Source organism: Castor canadensis, chromosome 3, assembly GCF_047511655.1.
Source record: "Castor canadensis chromosome 3, mCasCan1.hap1v2, whole genome shotgun sequence".
NCBI lineage: Eukaryota > Metazoa > Chordata > Mammalia > Rodentia > Castoridae > Castor > Castor canadensis.
The window spans coordinates 180085867-180093692 of NC_133388.1; the positions used below are offsets into that span (position 1 = coordinate 180085867).

The window sequence follows — 7826 nt, forward strand, 5'->3', positions numbered from 1 at the left end:
TCCTGTACTCATCAGATGCTTTTCCTCCCCCTTTTAGCACTTTTATATTAACCAGAACAAGTTGCTGGGTCAAGGGAGAATATCATTGCCCTAGTGCAATGAAAATCCCAAGTTTTCATAGATCAGTCAGTCCTTCCACTTTTGATCAGAAGACATGCATTCAGATTTGCTGACTCAGCATTTGGGAAAGGCTACAGAGATAAAGTCCCATGACATCTCTTCTGAGAGGTCATAGCTCACTACCCCTTTTTCTAAGGTTGTTCCTATACCCTGTCCTCTCTCCACCCCGGGCACATTCCCTTCCCTTGCCCTGCTATGCATACTCCATGCCATAGGAACTAGTGTGTCTCAATGACTATTGTGTCCCTTATAACAAAAGTAGAGCTTGGGGAGGGGGGGAGGAGGGTGTGGAGAAGGAGATCAATGGAGATGAACCAAACTGGGGTACATTATATGTATATATGGAAATTATGTAAAATTATACACTAACAAAAACACTTCTTTAAAAAAAGCAGAGCCTAACATTTATCAAATACTTAATGAATACATTTTGAATAAAGGAATAAATTTATTTGGAGTAAGGCAGTTAATACAAAGAACCCATCCTCATCTTCATGGCAGGGGCAGTGAATGATTGTTTTCTTTTTTTAAAATTCTAGTTGTTCCGGTCTTTGGTGGCTCACACCTGTAATCCTAGCTACTTGGATACCAGGATGCAGAGATCAGGAGAATCACATTTCTAAGCCAGCCCAGGCAAATAGTTTGAGAGACCCTATCTCAAAAAAATCCACGGAGGAGAGAGGAAAAGGGGAGCAAGGGGGAGACCCTAAACAATGTATACACATTGTTATACATAATAATAAAAAATAATATAATATATATAAAATAAAAATATAATATAAATAATAGACTTATTTTTAATAATAAAATCATTTTTAAATAATACAATAATTTTTAAAACCCATCACATATACAAAAAAGGGCAGGCGTAGTGACTCAAGGTGTAGGCCCCGAGTTCAAGCCCCAATACTGCAAAAAAGAAAAATTCTAGTTGTGCAAGGGTTAGATTTGCCCTATGTAAAATAAGGGCTCCATAATTCCTTGCCAATTATCTACAGTTAATGGCTGTGGGGAGTTCCAAACCAGCTCTTCTACTAGATAATAAACAACAAATGCACATGGTCCCTAAGAGCCACTTACAGGAATTCTGAGTTACAATCTGAACAGTCACATGAATACAGGGGTCAAATTTGGGATGAGGGATAAGATCATTTTTTATTAACCCCAAACCTATTACTCTTGTAGAATTTACTCACCATTAATGCATGCACTGTTTTGTGTTTTGGTTCTAATGCTTGTGTGTATTCTCTTCAATTGGAAAAATCACATGGCATTAGCCAGATAAACATTGTGGAATCAGATATACTAGGTTCAAATCCCAGCTCTGTCATTCCAGGAAAATTTGACCTCCAAAACTGGACTGAGTATAGAATCAAAGGCTCTTTAATGGCTAGCTGACCCTGAACAAGCATACATAGTGCTCACCATCTTCAGTTTCCTCTTCTATAAAAAGGAGCAGTCACACCAACTCCCCAATAAATGAGATTTAAAGGAACTCATTTAAATACCTACAAATAAACAACCAACAATTACATATCAGTAATGTTAGCTTCCTGCCAGTAATTACCTAATCATTGTGACCCTGTTCTTGAACCCACTGTTTGTCAGTTAACAAGTAACAAATGTGGCATGTCAAAAGCAGGACTAGGAATTAGAAGAAATAAACTCAAGTCCTGCCTCACAGTAGCTATTTGACTTTGAAGGTTTTGTGAAAAAGCTATGTGTCCTTGAACAAAATCTTACAGGTAGGATACAGACACACCAATTTTAATATTGCTACCACCAATAGTTGAGTGTCTATATAAAAAAAAATGGACTAGTGGACTGGTTCAAGTGGTTAAGAGTGCCTGCCTAGCAAGCATGAGGCCTGGAGTTCAAACCCTAGTACCACCAAAAAAATTTTTTATAAAAAGCAGGTTGCATTAAGTGCCCCACTTCCATGCTCTTTATCGTGAGTCACCTCGTGGCAGTAGACAGATTCTTACTGATACTCACTCTGAAAACTTCATTTCCTTTTATAGGGTTACTAGTAAAGATAGCATACATGAGACTCAGTACATGAAATCTGACGTCACATTCAATAATTGGTTTGGGTGGTCATTATTGTTGGTGCTGCAAGCCAATATTTTAATCCAAACAAAAATTTAGGGGACAAAGTATACTTGTACTTTCTCATTATATTTTCAAATCCACTGATGACCAGGTCAGTGCTCATCTTAATTTATAGCAGTATGAAATCACTAAGGCACAAAGGATGATAGAAAACTTTTTAAAAATGTTTCCTTAATGAAAGCATTGCTCAAGAACATGGACATTCTTCACCTGTAAACTCTTATAAGTATTTATTTTTATTCCTATAGGCCCTAATTCATATGTAGAACCATTAAAATGAGAATATTGACCTAAATAGATGACACTAGCAAGATATTAGAAACCTGCTTCTTTTCTTATCTGCCTGTTCGTAGTGTATTAGGAAGGTAGAGTAACCAAAAGCCTACAGAGTAGTGGATCCCAATGCCGGGCACCAGTGGCTCACATGTGTAATCCTAGGTACTCAGGATACCAAAATCAGGAGGATCGCAGTTTGAGGTCAGCCTGGGCAAAAAGTTCATGAGACCCTATTGCAAAAAAGGGCTGGTGGAGTAGCTTAAGTGTAGCACAACTGCCTCCGCCCTACCTTCCCCACCATAAAAAACTAATAATTCTTTTGAGGTATGAGTTACAGGATGACCTGTAAATGTTAGTGTGTGACTCCAACATTCTGAATTCTTTGATATGCATCACAAGCTTTTAAATCTCTTCAGGAAATTCTAATCAGCAGTTTGATTTGGCAACCACTTGGCTGAAGTCAAGATTGTGCTCTCATTTGCTTTGATACAAATCCTAAGATTCTGAACTAGATCTGTTAGGTGTACCCAAGTGAAGACCGCCCCAAGTCTTCACATTAAAGCTCATTACATACAGGGCATGAAGACTACCCTCTTCCTGGGTCTAACCTTGTCTCCCTCTCTGGCTTTAAAGTCTGCCTTTTTCTATTCATTCTCACTGCAGTTATCCTAGCAAAGGCCCTGGAGCCAAGCTGGGAGGATTAGTATACAAACCTTTTAAAGGTTTGACACCCCAGTGGTGGCTGGATCCAGAGCTGCAAATTTCAGATTTCTCTTCCTTTACCATCAATTTTAGTCAATTACTCCCAGGATGTCAATCCTCCCAACTGCTCTTTTGGTTCCTGAACTTGACCGTCTTATATCCAGTTCACAGTGAAGGGGAAAGTTACAATGATTTGCCATGAAATCTTAGTTCTGTATGTATTTATTTTGGGTCTTAGGAGCTACCTCTACAGGTCAAAGCCTTATGTGGCAAAATGCAGCACCTTTGTGAAATCTTAAATGATTGAAAGGTATATGTGGCAAGATGAGGCTTGCTCTATGCAGACTGCTGTTAGAAGAGAAAAGATTAAAGTTAATCTTTGGTAATGGAAATGAGTTTTCTATACAGGGAGCTGCCCAATCTGCCCTCAGTTGAAAGAGCAGCTGACATGAGTTTTGTCCTTTGCAGCCTCTTAGAGGAACATAGCCTGGGTACACATGGGTAAAAAGGAGAACCCAGAAAGACAGGCAGTTTATTCTCTGTTCTCCCATTACATTAATTTATGGATTGCACTTCATGAAAGATCCAGAAAGCTAAAAATGTTACAAACCACTCCATACTTGTTCTTAGATTTAAAATGAAACTGTACAATATAACTTTGCCAAAGGGGATCTCCACCTTGTCCCCTTGACAAAAGATTTTCCTCACAGTGCCAATAAGAGAATTAATGAACTGAAGAAGGTTATGTGTTTAAAAATTCAAGAAAAGATTTTAAAGAAATCTGAGTTGATAAAAAAAAAAACATATGGAAAAGCATTTATATGATTCAATATTGGCGAGCTATATTATAGACCTGGCAATAACGATTGCTTCTAAGCTAACTCGCTTTCTAGTAACAGTTTTCTTACTCCTTTTTTGCACAGTTCTTGCTTTCTAAGGCAGTAACTGACCAAGTATCATCATTCCTTTGGGGAAAGCTGCATTCAAATTTGATATTAGTCAATGATTCATTAAATCTCTCATATACTGCACAACTCTCTTTGATAAAGTATTGATTCAATTCTAGGTACAATAAAAGCAATACAGGTAAAATAAGCAGGTCTTGTATGGAGGAGAGGTACCAGTGGAAGCAGAGACCGGTAAATGGAGAGGTTGAAGGAAAGGGAAGGAAAAATATGTGTACTTGTATATGCGTATAAAATAGAACAATGAAACCTGAAGAAACTGTTTTAAGGGGAGAAGGGGGCATAGGGGAGAACGTTGGAGGGGGTGGATCTAATTAAGATACACTGTAAGCACATACATAAATGTCACAATGAAAACCCCCTGTACAACTAATATATGCTAATAAAAAAAAAACCAAGGTAATATGCACGTCTACAATACATTTTTCCATTTATCTGACTCTGGTGATATTTAAGTAAATGAGAATAGGAAGATAATATTCTAGTTACAAAGCTTTAATTTGGAATTATTTGTTCCAAAAACGAAAAGGCAGGCACAATAAATTATACATACATTAGTTACTTTATAGTGCTAAACTTTCACTGAAAATGTAAAAGAGCAGCCAACCTACTAGGAAAACCTTTGGGGAATGATGGATATTCAAAACAGTATCTCAGTTGAATATATAATCTTATTAACCCCCTAGAAAAGTGTAGTAAAAGCTAATTTTACAAACGAGTCAACTTGCACACATTGGAAAATAAAGCGTTTAAAATTTAAGATTCTTTTCAAACTTAAAAATTCTTCTGTAAAATGTAAAATATTACCTACAAATAGGTTGATGAGCAAAGATTTGTTCTAGCCCGTTCTATAAAAGTACATATTTAAATTTAAAACCCGTACCCTAAATTTGAAGGGGACCATTAAAAACTGTACTCCTAAAATGCCCTTATTAAGAATATCATAATCCGGTTTAACACTCCCATAATTACAATATTACACGCCTTCACTGCAGTGAGAGGTCATAGGCTAACCCACAAAATCTACAATGGGCAGTGAAGTCTCCTCAGCTGAGTCTATCCGCTAACTTCCTTCTCTGTTCCCCGGAGCTGAACCTGTATATATACTCAGGCCTCCAGTTGGGGAAGCCCTTGGTGGCCAATCAGAGCGTCTGGACCTATTGCGTCACATCTTCCCTCACCGTGTGACGTAAAGGCAATCCCAGCCCAGCCACGTGGGCTGGAGTGTAGCATTTCTGCATGGCTGCAGGAGAGACAGTTTGGCAGCCTTGGTCCTGAAGGGTGGGGACCTGGGCGACAGGGAGGGGCGGACAGGGCTTCTGCAGATCCCCTGTGGGCACAAGGCTTGTAGCAGCTGCCTCCCCTCCATTACCCAGGAGTCCAAGTACTTAGCGCGGGCATTGGGGGAACGTAAGGAGAGGCGCTGGAGAACCTGGCACCTAAGACTGTGTAACAGGACCCGGGTCTTGTACACCCTCCTCCTCAGGCACCGCCTCTCTGCTCCCAGCCCCTCTTTCTCCAGCCTTAACGATCCTTTCAGCGCTGTTTCCCCTTGGCTGAGTCTCCTTGGCCAGAGGAAACAGCTCTCTCCCCTCCCGGTTCTCACCCTTACACAGACCCTCCTTTCAGACCCGCCCTCTTGGTCACAGGGACCCATTTCGGAGCCCTGGCTCACGCTGGGCGGGAACCAACGTGACGGATTCAGTCCAAGGTGTTGATTATCCATCCCAGCTCAGCCTTTGGCTTCACTCCAACCGCCACCCCGGCTCCCGCGGGCCCCGAGTCCCCACCTTGGGCCGGGGACTCGGGACGTAGTCCCCGAACCCCCCAGTCTGCAGGGTCCCCAGCTGCATCTGAGGAACCCAGCACCAGCATGCTGGGTGCCACGTCGGAATTGGCTCCCGAAACGCTGCAGCTGCCGGAGCGCAGCTCGCGGTCCCCACGCACGCCTGGCCCCGCGCAGAGAGGGATGCGCGCCCTCCTCCCGCTCCCAGCCTCCAGTACCACCGGCGGCGTCAGGGACCCCCGGCCCGAGTAAGGCTTCCGGAGCGGAGCTGAGCCCGGACAGACCCTGCCAGACACTTTAATAGGGTTTGGGAAGTGCTAAGGAGGGGAGGCCAGGGAAAAGGGGGGAGTGGCTGTAGGAGGCCGGTAGCGGCTAGGAGGTGGCGAGGACCCTCCTTCTTCAGGGTCCCAGCTCTACGGAGCTGGAACCCCGGATCGCTTTAACCCTTTCACTCCAAGCAAGAAGCAAGCTTCCAGGGGCTTTGCCAGGGTTTTTTTCTCCACACAGTGTGTGGGAGAAAAGAAAGGTTAGGTTTGGGATGGGAAGGGGACAGGGGACGGCTGCGCGGAATGCATTTTCCTCCCACAGTGGAAATGCTTGTTTCCCAACTCAGGGGCCCCTCTGACGCTCGGGAAGATGCAGAATGGAAAAGTACATCTCGGGACCAGCAACTTTCCCCAGCCAGAGCGGTTACCTGTGTACCCAGAAAGACAGCGGATTTCTGGCGAGAGCCACAGGGATACGCTACTAAGCTTAATAGTGGTGGGAGGTAGTTCCTGATTTTCAGTCTGGTGGAAATTTTCAAACCTCACTCTTCTATAGGAACTGACAAATTTTAAAACATTCATGTGGACAATTTCTTCTCTCCCTAGCCTATTTGAGGACCTTGATAGATTACCCAAACGCGCTTGTACCACGTACCTTGTTCAACTCTTGGTCATAAGTCGTCCTCAGCCTGTCTGTGTGGTCCCGGAGGGTCGGTGGAAGGCAGTTTGCAAAATTGAGGTAATAAGAGATCAGATGAATTTGAGACGACCGGCCAAAAAAAACAAGAAATTTAAAAACAACATTTAAAAAGGATGGGGGAGTCTTAAATGTTTGATTCTTCCCCACTTAAAGAAAATTTGGCTAATATTATCTTTATTATTTCCGTTGCACTTCAGTCTTGTGATTCTTTTTTAAAAAATTATCTGTGCTTTAAAAATAAATTAGTTTTTTTTTTTTGCTCCAGTCCCCCTCCCCCTAATAACGGAAAGTTTCTTTCTCGTATCAACAAACAAACAAACAAAAATCCCGGTGAAGACTCAGCAGAAGCCGGGAAGAGCAGAATGGAGAGAAAAGTCTTTGGCTAGGGCTGGTTCAAGTCCCTGGTTCAATGGGCTGCTTGAAGCCAGGACTGGGTAATTCTTTCCAGACGTCTTGACTTCTCCTTCCTCGCTGTTGTTGCCTTACTGCCTCCTCCAACTTAAGGGGGTCTTAACAAGTGAGCTGGTGGGTGTTTTAATAGGGCGGAGGAGGGAGTGGGGGTGAGGGGAGTGGAGGCGGGAGGTGTGGACTGGGGAACCCGGAGGGGAGGGAGCGGGGAGGGCGGGCGGGAGGGAGGCGGGGAGGAGGAGAGGGAAAGAGAGAAATTGGCCATTCAAAGCCCTCTGTGAGCTCGAGGCCGGCTCTAAACTCCAATGAATTCAATTAACTTGATTGTTAACGTGTGCCGAGAAATGCCGTGCACACAGGCTGGTTACCACCTGATTTCTTCTCCTCCAGCAGTGGAGCGGGAGACTGCTTTGTAGATATTCCTGAAATCCCATCTCAGTTATAAGGATTCCCTCTCGGCGATAAAACTCCCTGTTGCGTTTAAGTAATTT

The 7826-nt window shown here is 42.9% G+C and overlaps 1 protein-coding gene across 1 annotated transcript in view; it reads right to left on the reverse strand.

Moving 5' to 3' along the window:
• The window catches only part of Has2 (hyaluronan synthase 2), a 28874-nt gene extending 21368 nt beyond the window's left edge, over positions 1-7506 (reverse strand). Inside the window, exon 1 of the mRNA XM_020153582.2 lies at positions 6883-7506. The gene's annotated coding sequence lies outside the window, so the exon portion shown is untranslated. The remainder of the gene's footprint in view (positions 1-6882) is intronic.
• Between the last annotated feature and the right edge of the window lie 320 nt (positions 7507-7826).